This window comes from Salvelinus sp. IW2-2015, linkage group LG8, assembly GCF_002910315.2.
Source record: "Salvelinus sp. IW2-2015 linkage group LG8, ASM291031v2, whole genome shotgun sequence".
In the NCBI taxonomy this organism is placed as follows: Eukaryota; Metazoa; Chordata; class Actinopteri; order Salmoniformes; family Salmonidae; genus Salvelinus; species Salvelinus sp. IW2-2015.
The window spans coordinates 9,791,271-9,808,539 of NC_036848.1; the positions used below are offsets into that span (position 1 = coordinate 9,791,271).

Genomic DNA, 17,269 nt, shown 5'->3' on the forward strand with positions numbered 1-17,269 from the left:
TGATGCGTAAGGGATGAGATAGGGTTCATCAGCTGGTAGAATGACTCTCGATGGATGCAGTAGGTGACTTGGGTTTTACTATGTTCTTGGCTGAAATGATGATCTCTCATGTGCGTGGGGATTGAATAGGGGTTTACAATCAGTCTGGATGAATGTACTCTTCTCTGGGATGCGTAGGATGATAGGGTTTTATAGTCGGATAAAATCCCTATCCCATGATGGCAGTGGATGATAGGGTTAAATCAAGTTGGATAGGAATGACTATCAGGTTCCTTAATGATGCGTAGGATGACTAGGTGTACATCCACGTCTGGATAGAATACTCATCACTCCCACTTTGCAGTGGATTGATAGGGTTACATCCACGTTGGATAGAATGACTTCTCTCCACTGTGAGTAGGATGAACTAGGGTTTAATCCACGTTGGATTAGAATGATCTCATCCACTGATGAGTAGGATGATAGAGTTACATCACTGTTGGATAGAATGACTCGCAATCTCTGATGCAGTAGGAGATGGTACTTGGTAAGTCTCATCCACTCACTGTGGTGGATAGAATGGTTATCAGTTGTAATTCCTCACTGATCAGTAGGATGACTAGGGTTACATCCTCAGAATTGCTATGGATCCCACGATGAGTAGGAGATAGATAACTCTCGGAAAGCTCCCACTCATGATGCAGTAGGAATGACTGGGTTCATCAGTTTGGATAGAATGACTCTAGTCCTCACTGATGCAGTGGATGACTAGGGTAATCCAGTCATGGATAGATGACTATCATCCCTCTGATGCCAGTAGGATTGACTAGGTTGGTAATTCACGTCTGGAATGATGATACTCTTCGCACTTGTTTTATGCAGTAGGATGACTAGGTCATAGTCTCGATAAATGATCACTCACTGATGCAGTAGGATGATAGGGTTACATCCAGTTGGATAGAATGACCTCAACTCACTCACTGATGCAGTAGGATGCTACGGTTACATACGTCAATTAGAATGACACCTCACTCCTCTGATGCGTAGGAGTGACATAGGGTTACTTCACGTCTTCGGGATAGAATGATCCTCACTGATGGCAGTAGGATGACTAGGGTTACTCACGTTGGATAGAATGACTCTCATTCAGATGGAGTGGTGACTAGGGTTTAATCCATGTCTGGCATAGAATGTTCCTCACTATGCAGTAGGATGACTAGGGTTAGCATCCACGTCTGGATAGAATTTACTACCTCACTGGGGCATGGCAGTAGTATGACATAAGGGTTACATCCACGTCTGGATAGAATGACTCCTCACATGATGCAGTGGGATGACTAGGGTTACGTTCACGTTGGATAGAATGGACTCCTCATCTGATGATGCAGGTAGGATGACTAGGGTTATCCACGTACTGGATAGAAATGACTCTCAAGTGATGCAGTAGGATGACTACGGGTTACATCCGTCTGGATAGAATGACTCTCATCTACTGATGCAGTAGGATGACTAGGACTTCATCACGTCTGCGATGAATGACTCCTCACTGATGCAGTTAGGGATGACTAGGTTAATCCGTCTGGAAGAATGCTCTCTCCTGATGCAGTAGGATGGCTAGGGTACATATGTCTGGATAGAATGGTCTCACTCCACGTGATGCAGTAGGATTACTAGGTTACATCCATCGTCTGGATAGAATGATCCTCACTCCTACGATGCATGTAGGATCTGAAGGGTTACATCCGTTGGATAGAATTGACTCTCCCACTGATGCAGTAGGATGACTAGGGTTACTCACGTCTGGATTGAGAATGAATCTCATCCTCACTGATGCGTGAGTGATGACTAGGTTTACATCCACGTCTGGATATTACCTCGACTCTCACTGATGCAGTAGGAACTAGGTTACATCCACGTCTGGATAGAATGCTCCTCACATCCTGATGCGGTAGGATGATGGGTTACATCCAGATCTGGAATAGACACTGGACTCCTCCGTACTGGCACGGTAGGGATGACTAGGGTTACATCAGTCTGGATGAATGACTCCTAGGGCATGATGCATAGGGTTAATGACTAGGTTCATCGATATGATGGACTTCATCCTCACTGACTGCAGTAGGATGACTAGGGTTACATCACGTCTGGATAGAATGACTCGCTCACTCCTCTTGATGCGCAGTAGGATGATAGGGTTCATCACGTTGGAGTATGAATGCTCTCATCCTCACTGATGCAGTAGGTGATAGGATACTCAGTGGATAGGATCCAATCCTACTATGCGTAGGACAGGTCTCAACGTCTGGACTAGAATGACTCCTCATCTGCACTGTGCACAGTAGGATGGATTAGGGGTTACATCACGTCTGGATAGATGACTCCTAAATCTAACTGATGCAGTTAGAGATGACTAGGGTTACTCCAGTCTGGATAGAATGACTCCTCATTACGATGCCAGTAGACTGGACTAGGTTACATCCACATCTGGATAGAATGAGACTACTCACTGCATGAGTGATGCAGAGTGATGACTAGGGTTACATCCAGTCTGGATAGAATGATCCTCACTGATGCGTAGGATGGACTAGGGTTAATCAACGGTCTGGATAGAATGACTCCTACCTCACTGATGCAGTAGGATGGACTAGGGTTACATCACGTCTGGATAGAATGACTCCTCACTCTCTGATGAAGTAGGATGACTAGGGTTTACAGCTCCACGTCTGGGATTAGAATGACTCCTCACGTCCTCACTGATGCAGTAGGATGACTAGGTTACATCCACGTCTGGATAGAATGGACTCTCCTTGCACTGATGCAGTAGGATTGACTAGGGTTACTCCAGTCTGGATAGAATGATTCACCTCCTCACTGATGCAGTAGGATGATGGAGCTTACTCCACGTCTGGATAGGAATGACTCACTCTACTTGGGATGCAGTGATGACTGATGTACATCATGTGGGATAGAATGATCCTCAATTATGATATAGATGATGTGCAGTAGCGGATTGATAGGGGTTATTATCCACGGTCTGGATAAGATAGACTCCCCCACTCTCACTTGAATTAAGTCCCTCTGACGTTAGTGAGGAGTCATTCTATCCAGACGTGGATGTAACCCTAGTCATCCTACTGCATCAGTGAGGAGTCATTCTATCCAGACGTGGATGTAACCCTAGTAATCCTACTGCATCAGTGAGGAGTGAGGAGTCATTCTATCCAGACGTGGATGTAACCCTAGTCATCCTACTGCATCAGTGAGGAGGGAAGTGGTGCTGAAGTGATTGGCTTTTCAACTAATGAGAAATGGTAAAACTGTGGGAGAAGTTAGGCCCGTTAGGTGGCAATAGATACTTGTTTTTCTGGTAACATATATTAGTATTAATATATAGTTAGTAGATGTGTTAGTATACCATATTCGTTCCTTTGGGGAGTTCTTACCGCGGTACACATTACGTAGCCCACGCCGAAGTCGAAGCGACACTGTTCGTTCATGGAGTAGTGCAGACCAGGYAGTCTGGGCAGGGATGGCCAGTTATGTTCGTAGGGGTCGTCACGGAGACAGTCGTAGGATCTGGGGGAGGAGTCAAAAGATATGTGAGCTAGCAGTGGTTTCATATTCAGTGAATAAAGGAGAGTGGTAGAGTTGAATATATTTTGTATTGTATTGTTGGGAACAGCAACATTTCAGTTCAGGACCCCTCCTCAGGCTGCATGAGTTTTCATATTGGAGAACTGTATGCTGAACACTGGCAGACCTAACAGAGTGGAGTTCCTATAGTTTGTTTGTGGTCTGGAGTCATTCAGTTCTAGTGAAAAGGAATGTAAACACGTTGTTTGGATTGTAACGTGTGTAAGTGTGTGTATACAGTAGGTGTGTGATACACTCACTGTAGGTAACGTCCTAGCTCCTGCTGGCTACAGCGGGACCAGTGGAAGCGGTGGAAGGCAGCTTGAACCAACGGGGCCATGATGCTCCCCATGTGCACCTCGTCTCCACAGCGATTCCCCTGGCCGTCGTGCTCCATACCCAGCCTGGGGGAGAGAGAGAGGCAGGCAGGGAGGGAGGGAGGGGGGAGCAGAGGAACAGGCGTATGGGTCTAATTCAATGTGTTATAGTGGATAGAATGCTTTTTTAATTGTGTGTAGCATAAGTCGAGTAAGTGTGTGTGTGTGTGTGTGTGTGTTGTGTTGTGTGTGTGGTGTGTTGTGTGGTGTGTGTGTGGTGTCTGTGTGTGTGTGTGCTGTGTGTGTGTGTGTGTGTGTGTGTGTGTGTGTGGTGTGTGTGTGTGTGTGTGTTTGAGTGTGTGTGTGTGTTTTTGAGTGGTGTTGGTGTTGTGTGTGTGTTGTGTGTGTGATGTGTGTGTGGTGTGTGTGTGTGTGGTTGTGTGTGTGTGTGGTGTGTGTGTTTGTGTGGGGTGTTTTTAAGTGTGTGTGTGTGTGTTGTGCTTGTATTTATGTGCATTTGAGTGGTGTGTGTGAGAGTATGAGTGTTGTGAGTGTGCTGTCTGTGATTAAGTGTGTGTTGTTTGAGTGTGTGTGTTGATGAGTGTGTGTGTTTGAGTGTATGTGTTGAATGAGTGTGTGTGTGTGTGTGTGTGTTTGAGTGTGTGTGTGTGAGTGAGTATGTGAGTTTGGTGTGTTTGGAGGGTTTTAGTGTGTTGTGTGTGTGTTTTAGCGTGTGTGTGTGTGTGTTGGTGTGTGTGTGTGGTGTGTGTGTGTGTTGTGTGTGCTTGTATTTTATGTGCATTTGAGTGTGTGTTGAGTTAGTATGAGTGTGTGAGTGTGCCCTGTCTGTGATTAAGTGTGTGTGTTTGAGTGTGGTGTGTTTAGGATGAGTGTGTGTGTTTGAGTGTATGTGTTGATGAGTGTGTAGTGTGTGTGTGTGTGTGTTTTGAGTGTGTGGTGTGTGAGTGAGTATGTGAGTTGTGTGTTTGTGAGGGTTTTAGTGTTGTGTGTGTGTGTGTGTTTTAGTCTGTGGTGTGTTTTAGTGTGTGTGTGTGTGTGTGTGTGTGGTGTGTGTGCTTGTGTGTGTGTGTGGTGTGTGTGTGTGTGTGTGTGTGTGTGTGTGCGGGTGTGTGTGTGTGTGTGTGTGCGTGTATTTATGTGCTTTGAGTGTGTGTGGAGTGTGTGTGGTGTGTGAGTATGAGTGTGTGAGTGTGGCTGTCTGTGATTAAGTTGTGTGTTTTGAGTTTGTGTGTGTTTGAATGAGTGTGTGTGTTTGAGTGAATGTGTTGAATGGTGTGTGTGTGTGTGTGTGTGGTGTGTTTGAGTGGTGGTGTGTGTTGTGTTTTTGAAGTGTGTGTGTGTGTGTGTGTGTGTGTGTGTGTGTGTGTGTGTGTGTGTGTGTGTGTGTGTGTGTGTGTGTGTGTGTGTGTTGTTTTGTGTGTGTTTTAGTGTGTGTGTGTGTGTGTGCTTGTATTTAATGTGCATTTTGAGTGTGTGTGTGAGAGTAATGAGTGTGTGAGTGTGCCTGTCTGTGATTAAGTGTGTGTGTTTGAGTGTGTGTGTTGAATGAGTGTGTGTGTTTGGAGTGTAATGTGTTGAAATGAGTGTGTGTGTGTGTGTGGGTGTGTTTGAGTGGTGTGTGTTTGTGAGTGAGTATGTGAGTTTGTGTGTTTGTGAGGGTTTTAGTGTGTGTGTGTGTGTTTTTAGTGTGGTGTGTGTGTGTGTGTGTGTGTGTGTTGTGTGTGTGTTAGCTTGTATTTATGTGCATTTGAGTGTTGTGTGTGAGAAGTATGAGTGTGTGAGTGTGGTGTCTGTGATTAAGTGTGTGTCGTTTGAGTGTGTGTAGTTGAATGAGTGTGTGGTGTTTGAGTGTATGTGTTGAATGAGTGTTGTGTGTGTTGTGTGTGTGTTTGAGTGTGTGTGTGTGAGTGAGTATGTGAGTTTGGTTGTGTTTGTGAGGGTTTTAGTGTGTGTGTTGTGTGTGTTTTAGTGTGTGTGTTTTAGTGTGTGTGGTGTGTGGTGTTGTGTGTGTGTGTGTGTGTGTGTGTGGTGTGTGTGTGTGTGTGTGTGTGTGTGTGTGTGTGGCGGGTGTGTGTGTGTGTGTTGTGTGCGTGTATTTATGTGCATTTGAGTGTGTGTGAGTGTGTGTGTGTGTGAGTATGAGTGTGTGAGTGTGCCTGTCTGTGATTAAGTGTGTGTGTTTGAGTGTGTGTGTGTTGAATGGTGTTGTGTGTTTGAGTGAATGTGTTGAATGACGTGTGTGTGTGTGGTGTGTGTGTTTTGAGTGTGTGTGTACTCACACATGTCCCGTCTCATGTGCTACCACAAAGGCGAAGAGAAGCCATCCTCATGGTTCAGAGTACAGCTCCTCACTGGGTGACACATCCCTGTTACTGGAGCATAACCTGAAGAAAGGGAGACAGGAGGAGAGAAGAGGAAGGGAGGAGCAGTGAGAGGGAGGGATGGAGGGAGAGAGGAAGGAAGAGAGTAGGGAGGGAGGAGAGGCAAGGAGAGGGGAGGGAGGGAGAGAGGAAGAAAGAGAGGAGGGAGGAGAGGCAGGGAAGAGGAGGAGGGGGAGGGAGAGAGGAAGAAAGAGAGTGGGGGAGGGAGGCAAGGAGAGGGAGGAGAGAGGGAGAGAGGAAGAAAGAGAGGAGGGAGGGAGGCAGGGAGAGAGGAGGAGGGAGGGAGAGAGAGAGGAGGAAGAAGAGGAGGGAGGAGAGGCAGGGAGAGAGGAGGGAGGGGATGAGGAGAGGCAGGGAGGGAGAGAGGAAGGAAGAGAGGAGGGAGGGGGAGAAGCAAGGAGAGGGAGGAGGAAGGGAGAGGGAAAGAGAGGAGGGAGGAGAGGCAGGGGAGAGAGGAGGGAGAAGGAGAGGGAGAGGCAGGGAGGGAGGAGGAAGGAAGGAGAGGAGGGAGGGAGGAGAGGCGGAGAGAGGATGGAGAGAGAGAGGGAGAGGGAGGAGGAGAGAGGAACGAAGAGGGAGGGAGAGGCAGGGAGGAGAGAGGAAGGAAAGAGGAGGGAGGGAGGAGAGGAGAAGAGGATGGAGAGAGAGGAGGGAGAGGGAGGAGGGAGGGAGGAAGGAAGAGAGAGGGAGAGGCAGGGAGGGAGAGAGGAAGGAAGAAGAGGATGGAGGGAGAGAAGGCAGGGAGGAGGAAGGGAGAGGGGAGAGAGGAGGGAGAGAGGAGGAGAGAGGAAGGGAAGTAGAGGAGGGAGAGGCAGGGAGGGAGAGAGGAAGAAGAGAGGAGGAGGGAGGAGAGAGGGCAGGGAGAGAGGAGGGAGAGGGAGGAGGGAGAGAGGAAGGAAGAGAGGAGGGAGAGGCATTGAGGGAGAGAGGAAGGAAGAGAGGAGGGAGGGAGAGAGGAAGGAAGAGAGGAGGGAGGGAGAGAGGAAGGAAGAGAGGAGGGAGGGAGGAGAGGCAGGGAATTTGTAATAGAAAGAGAGAAGGGTGGTCAGGGATCAGTAAGAAGAAAGGGAGCAAGAAAGAGTGTTTGAATACCCATACTAACATACTGTATACTACATACTTAATTAGTATATACTACATACTATATACTATTAGTTGAGCCTACTAGCTCTTCGCCTGTCTACCGGAAGTTGATGCTGTTGCTATGCAACCTCTTGTTAGCTTGTTAGCATAACAAATTACTTGCTAGACTTTGGGTGTGTTTGTAAATTCAATCTGGAGTGCCAGAGTGTGCTCAGGGTGTTCGTAAATTCAGGGCGTTGTCAGATTGTCCGTTTATAAATTCAGAGCGTTTCGCTCTCAGAGTGTACACAGAACGCTCTGGCCGAGGAGTAGGGTTGATCCGAGCGTTCTGACCTCACCACTGCAGTCATTGGCTAGCTTCTTCCAGACACAAATGAGAGAAGACCTACCTCTGACTAGTTAATAGCTGGTTAGGCAGTTTTCATGTTATCCAGAGCGTTAGTGACTGTCTCTGTGCTGTTGGCAACAATTTAATTACCTTTGTTTGCCAACGTTTACTGACACCGGCCACATTCAATGGGTGTTGAGCGTTTGTAAATTCATCAGTTATTCTGAGCTCAGCCTCTGTCAATCAGACGAGAGCGCTTTGAAATCGGAGTAGATTTAGAATTTACGAATAGACCCGAACGACTACACCATTTAGCTAAACTATGAATGACGTGAATAATTAAGTCAATAAACGTTGGCTAGTTAGTTAGATAGCATAAAGTAAATATACTGGCAAGTTCGATGTAACCAACTAATGTTACAATAGGTAGCTAAAATACCTGGTACACACTGCTGTACTGATATGCGGTTCGTAAGGATAGCGTAGCTAACAAATTGTCAGCCAACGTAACTTTTTTGAAAAGTCATTACTTTATTACATTACTCAAAATGTTCTTAACATTTGTCATAGTTAGTTAAAGCAACACATTTTTATATCTGATCTCGTCGGACTTCGGCTGCATATTTTCCGCCATTATCTTCAAATAATTGCTTGTATACTTCGTATTTTGGCGAATGTAGTACGACATCCGCTGACTAACTCTATTCATACTATGACTAATAAGCATACTACACTACTCAGTTTACGTCACAAATAGTATGGTTAGTGCGGTTAGTATGTAGCATTGTGAATTACAATAAATTCAACTTTGACCTACTCACACCAAACAGGAACTTCTCAGTAGCTAGAGCTCAGTGACCTGACTGTGTCTCTTGTACAGCTCTCAGAGAATGCCCTGTCGCTGTCTCTCAGGGTTTTGTTCTCTCTAGTGGCTAGCAGGTCTGTGGCTGTAGTCTCTCTCTGTTTTACCTAGCCGGTCTGTGGCTGTAGTCTCTCTCTGTTTTACCTAGCCGGTCTGTGGCTGTAGTCTCTCTCTGTTTTACCTAGCAGGTCTGTGGCTGTAGTCTCTCTGTTTTACCTAGTGGGTCTGTGGCTGTAGTCTCTCTCTCTGTTCTCACTAGCAGGTCTGTGACTGTAGTCTCTCTCTCTGTTCTGTTCTCACTAGCAGGTCTGTGACTGTAGTCTCTCTCTTTGTTCTGTTCCCACTAGCAGGTCTGTGACTGTAGTCTCTCTGTTCTGTTCTCACTAGCAGGTCTGTGACTGTAGTCTCTCTCTTTGTTCTGTTCCCACTAGCAGGTCTGTGACTGTAGTCTCTCTCTTTGTTCTGTTCTCACTAGCAGGTCTGTGACTGTAGTCTCTCTTTTCTGTTCCACTAGCAGGTCTGTGACTGTAGTCTCTTCTGTTTGTTCTGTTCTCACTAGCAGGTCTGTGACTGTAGTCTCTCTGTTTTTCTGTTCCCACTAGCAGGTCTGTGACTGTAGTTCTCTTGTTTTGTTCTGTTCTCACTAGCAGGTCTGTGACTGTAGTCTCTCTCTCTGTTCTGTTCTCACTAGCAGGTCTGTGACTGTAGTCTCTCTTGTTTGTTCTGTTCTCATAGCAGGTCTGTGACTGTAGTCTCTGTTCTGTTCTCCTATAGCAGGTCTGTGACTGTAGTCTCTTTGTTCTGTTCTCACTAGCAGGTCTGTGACTGTAGTCTGTCTCTCTGTTCTGTTCTCACTAGCAGGTCTGTGACTGTAGTCTCTCTCTTTGTTCTGTTCCACTAGCAGGTCTGTGCTGTAGTCTCTTTCTGTTCGCACTAGCAGGTCTGTGGCTGTAGTCTCTGTTCTGTTTCCCACTAGCAGGTCTGTGGCTGTAGTCTCTGTTCTGTTCCCACTAGCAGGTCTGTAGCTGTAGATTCTGTTCTGTTCCCACTAGCAGGTCTGTGGCTGTAGATTCTGTTTCTGTTCCACTAGCAGGTCTGTACTGTAGATTCTGTTTTTGTTCCCACTAGCAGGTCTGTGGCTGTAGTCTCTGTTCTGTTCCACTAGCAGGTCTGTGGCTGTAGTCTCTGTTCTGTTCCACTAGCAAGTCTGTAGCTGTAGATTCTGTTTTTGTTCACTAGCAGGTCTGTGGCTGTAGTCTCTGTTTGTTCCCACTAGCAGGTCTGTGGCTGTAGATTCTGTTCTGTTCCACTAGCAGGTCTGTAGCTGTAAGATTCTGTTCTGTTCCCACTAGCAGGTCTGTAGCTGTAGATTCTGTTTTTGTTCTCACTAGCAGGTCTGTGGCTGTAGTGTATTGATTTTCTCTCCAGCCCAAAGCTGAAGCCAAGAGCAGCTTTGGAGCTAGCTAACTCCCCTGAGACATGCTGCTAGCCTGCTCTCACTCTGTCTGTACTAAACACCACTAAACCATACACAACAACACAACAGAGTACAACTGGGTGGTTGTGGTGTGTGTGTGTGTGTGTGTGTTGTGTGTGTGTGTGTGTGTGTGTGTGTGTGTGTGTGTGTGGCGCTCATCTGTGATTGTGTGCATGTCTGTATGTACGTTTGTGTGTGTGTGTGTGTGTTTATTACCCTGCATGCCAGTAGGCCAAACTCCTGTCGTGTGAGGAAGATAGCATGGTCGTGGTACTCTGCATCTCCTGTCTCCTGTTTCTGCTGCAGGAAGGCCCAGCGACACACATTCTCCAGACTCTGAGACGGGTTCCCCAACTCTATCAGACTCATAGACTAGAGAGAGAGGGAGAGTAGAGAGAGAGAGAAAGTGAGAAGAGAGAGAGTAGAGCGAGAGTAGAGAGAGGAATAGAGAGCAAGAGAAAGTGAGAGAGAGAGGGGGGGGGGGGGCGCGAGACGGGGGAGAGAGGCGAGACGGGGGAGAGAGGGAAGGAAAAAACATTGTTGCAGATGTTCAGACAGACATTCATGTGTCTCTTCAATCAGGCTTGGTCAGTGACAAGAGCTTCTCATGCATCGTATTATTCCTGCTATGACCAGTCGGTGGCAGTGCTGCAGTGGCAGTCACAGGGTGGTCCTGGTGCCAAGCTAAGCTAATATACCTTGGGTGTTATGGGGTACATATATACCTAAAACCACAAACATTTAAAGACATATTCTCCTACTGCACATACACTGAGTCACCTTTCTAACAGAAATGTTTTGATTTTGTGAAATTCATACAAAAACATGTACACAATGGTTAGATTTTCCCGGAATAATACATACACCTACATATAGACCCTTCACACTCTCTCTCCTTCACCTCTCCTGCTCTTTCTTACTGTGTCAGCCACTCCTTTGTATTCTCTCTCTCCTTCTATTTTCAACATACACACGGTACAGTTCAGTTCAGCCTCTCTGTGCTGCAGTGAGGACAGAGTATGACCGCTTCTTTGCTCACATGATGGAGTATGAAGTGTACGTGGTACACTAACATATCTATGTGTGTGTGTGTGTGTGTGTGTGTGTGTTTGTTTGTGTGTGTGTGTTCAGGGTCATTCGGCCAATCTGCAGGCTGCCTGTGTGCACTGCTCCGTTGCCACAGTAATTGGGGATGATGGACAGCCGGAGATCTGGCCTGAGCTGCATGCGGATAGGGGCGGGGCCATGAGAGACGGTCTATGAGTGTGTCTGTTTGTGTGCATGTGTGTGTGTGTGTGTGTGCATGCCAGTGTGTGTTTGTGTGCTCGTGAGTGTGTATGTCTGTACTCTGAAGAATTCCATTGGGACAAGACAGCGAGAGGAGAAGGAAGAGGAGGGCAGTGAATCTGGGGTGGTAGGGGCCAAGTTGAAAAGTCAAAATAGGCTATATCATAAAAATGTAGGAAAACAAAAATGAGCTTTTTGGTCTTCATTTAAGGTTAGGGATAGACATAAGGTTAGCAGTGTGGTTAAAGTTAGGGTTAAGGTTAGGTTTAAAATCAGATTTTAAGAAGATAAATAGTAGAACTTCTGTCTTTGCACCTTGGCCAGATAGTGTCAACTGAAGGGAATATAGATGATGTGATATAAAGGAATAAAGATGATGTGACAGAGGAATATAGATGATGTGATATAGAGGAATATAGATGATGTGTATGTGATATAGAGATATAGAAATATAGATGATGTGATATAGATGATGGACAGAGGAATATAGATGATGTAATATAAAGGAATGAAGATGATGTGATATAGAGGCATAGGAATATCAATTATGTGATATAGATGAATATAGATGATGTGATATAAGGAAAATAGATTATTGATATAGAGGTAAATTAAAATAGATGATGTGATATAGAGTTAAAGGAATATAGATTATGTGATACAGAGGTAAAGGAATATAGATGACATGGTATAAGGATATAGATGATGGATATAGAGGTAAGGAATATAGATGGTTATATAGAGGTAAAGGAATATAGATGATGTGATACAGAGGTAAAGGAATATAGATGATGTGATACAGAGGTAAAGGAATTTAGATGATGTTATATAAAGGGATATGGATGATGTGATATAGAGGAAAAGGAATACATATGATGTGATATAGAGGTAAAGGAATATAGATGATGTGATATAAAGGAATACAGATGATGTGATATAAAGGAATATAGATGATGTGATATAAGGAATATAGATGATGTGATATAAAGGATATAGATGATGTGATTAGAGGTAAGAATATAGATGATGTGATATAGAGGTAAAGGATAGATGATGTGATATAAAGGAATACAGATGATGTGATATAAGGAATATAGATGATATGATAAAAAGGAATAAGACGATGTGATATAGAGGTAAAGGATATAAGATGATATGATATAGAGGTAAAGGACTACAGATGATGTGATATAAAGGAATACAGATGATGTGATATAAAGTAACATGGATGATGTGATGTAGAGGATATTAGATGATGTTATATAGAGGTAAAGGACTACAGATGATGTGATATAAAGGGATATAGATGATGTGATATAAAGGGATATAGATGATGTGATATAAAGGAATATAGATGATGTGATATAAAGGGATACGATGATGTGATATAGAGGTAAAGGATAGATGATGTGATATGGAGGTCAAGGAATATAGATGATGGGATACAGAGGTAAAGGAATATATAGATGATGTGATGTAGAGGAATATAGATATATTATATTAAGGAATGAAGACGATGCGATATAGAGGTAAAGGATAATAGATTATGTCATATAAAGAATATAGATGATGTGATACAGAGGTAAAGGAATATAGATGATGTGATAAGGGTAAAAGGAATATGAGATGTGATATAGGATATAGATATGTGATATAGAGGTAAAGAATATAGATGATGTGATATAGTGTAAAGGAATACAGATGATGTGATATAAAGTAATGAAGACGATGTGATATAGAGGAATATAGATGATGCGATATAGAGTAAAGGAATATAGATGATGCGATATAGAGGTAAAGGAATATAGATGATGTGATATAGAGGTAAAGGAATATAGATGATGTGATATTGAGGTAAAGGAATACAGATGATGTGATATAGAGGTAAAGTAAAAAAGATGGTGTTAGAGGTAAAGGAATATAGATATATGATAAAAAGGAATATAGACGATGTGATATAGAGGTAAAGGAATATAGATGATGTGATATAGAGGAGTACAGATGATGTGATATAAAGTAACATGGATGATGTGATGTAGAGGAATATAGATGATGGATATAAAGGGATACAGATGATGTGATATAGAGGTAAAGGAATATAGATGATGTGATATAAAGGGATACAGATGATGTGATATAGAGGTAAAGGAATATAGATGATGTGATATAGAGGTAAAGGAATATAGATGATGTGATACAGAGGTAAAGGAATATAGATGATGTGATGTAGAGGAATATAGTTATATTATATTAAGAATGAAGACGATGCGATATAGAGGTAAAGGATAATAGATGATGTCAATTAAAGGAATATAGATGATGTGATACAGAGGTAAAGGAATATAGATGATGTGATATAGAGTAAAGGAATATAGATGATGTGATATAAAGGAATATAGATGATGTGATATAAAGGATATAGATGATGTGATATAAGGAATATAGATAATGTGATATAAAGGAATTAGATAATGTGATATAAAGGAATAGAGATGTGATATAGTGGAATATAGATGTTGTGATATAAATAAATATGACGATGGTATAAGGATATAGATGATGTGATATAGAGGTAAAGGAATATAGATGATGTTATATAAAGGAATATAGATGATGTGATTTAAAGGAATAATAGTGTTGTGAGATAAAGGAATATAGATGATGTGATATATAGGTAAAGGAATGTAGATGATGTGATACAGAGATAAAGGAATATAGATGATGTTATATGGAGGTAAAGAATATAGATGATGATATAAAGGAATATAGATGATGTGATATAGAGGTATAGGAATGTAGATGATGTGATACAGAGATAAGGAATTAGATGTTATATGGAGGTAAAGGAAATAGATGATGTGATATAAAGGAATATAGATTATGTGATATAGGGGGTAAAGCATATTCGAGGGTAGTGACATTACATTCTATCTAACCTATATCTATAGTAACATCCTGCAGGGTAGTCCTTTCTCAATCACACACACACACCATACAGGCATGCACGTGCACACACACTAACAGATAGATAGGTAGAATTACACTGCAGCATCCACGGTCTGTCTGCCTGTCTTCCTGTCAGTCTGCCTGTCTGTCTGCCTGTATGCCCGTCTGTCTGTCTGATGCCCGTCTGCTGTCTGCCTGTCTGTCTGCCTGTATGCCTGTCTGTCTGTCTGCCTTTCTGTCTGCCTGTCTGAAGGTATTATCGATTTTTTATCTTAGTCTGGACTTCCCATGATTCCTTGCTCAGCCACCAGAGGAAAGCCGGTTGCATAACGGCAGTTTTTCTGTGTGCTTTGTGCTGAACTGTGAAGGCGTGTGACTTTGAAAACCCTCCCCTGGGATCCACATGCTTTTAGTCCACTTTTGCTCAGTCCACTGGAATAACAGGTGTAGGCCTCTGTGAGTGTGGAGAGGTGTGTGTGTGTGTGTGTGTGTGTGTGTGTGTGTGTGTGTGTGTGTGTGTGTGTGTGTGTGTGTGTGTGTGTGTAAAGCTGCAGAAAACACACAAAAAAAGCTAAAATGACTGTAGCCAGTCTTTCAAGGAACAGAGTCAAACCTGATGGAATCATATATTTTTACTTATGGTCAAATGTAGAATCCATATAGTGATATAAAGCAAAAGTGACAACACTCCACACCCTCTCTCTTACCTTCCCATAGCCTAGCATGATGATTCGTACTAGCACCACGTTGATCCTGGCTCCCAGAGAGGGGTCATGGTAAATCTCATTCACCTGCACAGACAAAGACACAGAGACATTTAATAACAGAGAAAGATAAAGAAAGAAAGAAAGAGAGAGAGACAGAGACAGAGAAAGAGACAGAGACAGACACAGAGAGAGAAAGAGAGAGAGGCAGAGACAGACACGGAGACACAGAGAGAGGTAGAGACAGAGAGAGACAGACACAGAGACAGAGTGAGAGACAGAGACAGACACAGAGAGAGAAAGAGAGAGAGAGGCAGAGACAGAGACAGACACAGAGAGAGAGAGAAAGAGAGAGACAGAGACAGAGACAGACACAGAGACAGAGAGAGAAAGAGTTGAGTTGGGGAGAAAAAGAAAGAGGATGTATTCTTAGAGAGCTTCAGGGAGAGGGAAGGAGAGGTGAAAGACAGGATGAGAGATGGGAAGATAAAGCTAGAAACAAGGAGGGGAGGTAGAGAAAGAGAGGGAACAGAGGTGTAGTTGTTCTTCCCACTTCTCTTTATCGCCTTGAGAGCGGGAACTGGTTGCTAGGCAACCCCCAAACCAACTCAGGGACAAGGTTGCCCCTCTGTGTAGTCCCAGACCTAGGGCAGCAACACCACTAGGTCTCATGGTAACGTTCCGAGGAGGGTCCTCTTCACACAGAATCTCCCAACAAATCACCAGGCAGACATGCCAAACCAAAGATTGCATGGGAAAACCTTTGCAGTGGTTTAGGTGAAGGTAGTTGAGCTCCATCTTGCTAGATACTATTTTGTGTCTGGGGGATGTGTACACTAGGACAAAAAGTGGATAGGGCAGTGATTTAAGAAAATCAGATGTCCCAACTCCGCTCTTTCCTATATGCCAAACTGATGTTGTCTACTTACAGACGTGTTAAGCTGGAACATTGGTGCAATGTGGGAGGCACCCATCTGACTGTCTGTCTGTCTGTCTGCATCTTTGCCTGTCTGTGTTTCTCTCTGACTGTCTGTCTGTCTGTCTGACTGACTGTCTGTCTGTCTGTCTGTCTGCATCTCTGCCTGTCTGTCTTTCTCTCTGCCTGTCTGTCTGTCTCTCTTCCTGTCTTTCTCTCTGCCTGTCTGTCTGTCTGTCTGCCTGTGTATATCTCTCTTCCTGTCTGTCTCTCTGCCTGTCTCTCTTCTTGTCTGTCTCTCTGCCTGACTCTCTTCCTGTCTTTTGCTCTGTCTGTCTCTCTCTCTCTGTCTGTCCTACTACTCCTTAATGTAGCACAGCATTCCTTCATTATCTTTCACGGCTTTCCAGGAATAACACATCCAGAGGTGATGTGTGGGAGAACAAGGAATCAAATCAAATAAAATGTCACATGCGCCGAATACAACAGCTGTAGACTACCGTGGAATGCTTACTTACGAGCCCATTGCCAACAATGCAGAGTTAAAAAGTAAGACAAATATTTGCTAAATAAAAAAGGAAATGTTTACACAATGAAAAATATAACGAGGCGATATACAAGGAGTACCAGTGCCGAGTCAATGTGCAGGGGTACGAGGTAGTTGAGGTAATTGAGGTAATACAGTATGTACATGTGGGTCGGGGTAAAAGTGACTAGGCAGTCATGATATATAATAAACAGAGCAGCAGCAGCATATGTAAAGAGGGAAGTGTAGAGTATCTACTGTGTGTGTGTGTGTGTGTGTGTGTGTGTGTGTGTGTGTGTGTGTTTCTGTGCGTTTTTTTCTCTCTATATTTTTAAAATGTAACCTTTATTTAACTAGGCAAGTCAGTAAAGAACAAATTCTTATTTAAAATAACAGCCTACACCTGCCAAACCCGGACGACGCTGGGCCAATTGTGCTCCGCCCAATGGGACTCCCAATCACAGCCGGTTGTGATACAGCCTGTAATCAAACCAGGGACTGTAGCGACGCCTTTAGCACTGAGATGCAGTGCCTTAGACCGCTGCACCACTCTGGAGTGTGTGTGTGTGGTGTCAATACGCATGTGTGTGTGTGTTTTGTGCATGTGACCGTATTGTGTGTGTGTGTGTGTTGGATTGTCAGAGTACTATGTGTGAGTGTGTGGGTAGAGTCCAGTGAGTGTGCGGGTAGAGTCCAGTGAGTGTGTGGGTAGAGTCCAGTGAGTGTGTGGGTAGAGTCCAGTGAGTGTGGTGGGTAAGAGTCCAGTGAGTGTGTGGGTTAGAGTCCAGTGAGTGTGTGGGTAGAGTCAG

At 44.0% G+C, this 17,269-nt stretch overlaps 1 pseudogene; it reads right to left on the minus strand.

Annotated features, from left to right (window-relative positions):
• LOC111967115 (A disintegrin and metalloproteinase with thrombospondin motifs 2-like) overlaps positions 1–15,816 on the minus strand; it is a 43,785-nt pseudogene extending 27,969 nt beyond the window's left edge.
• Positions 15,817–17,269: the final 1,453 nt, after the last annotated feature.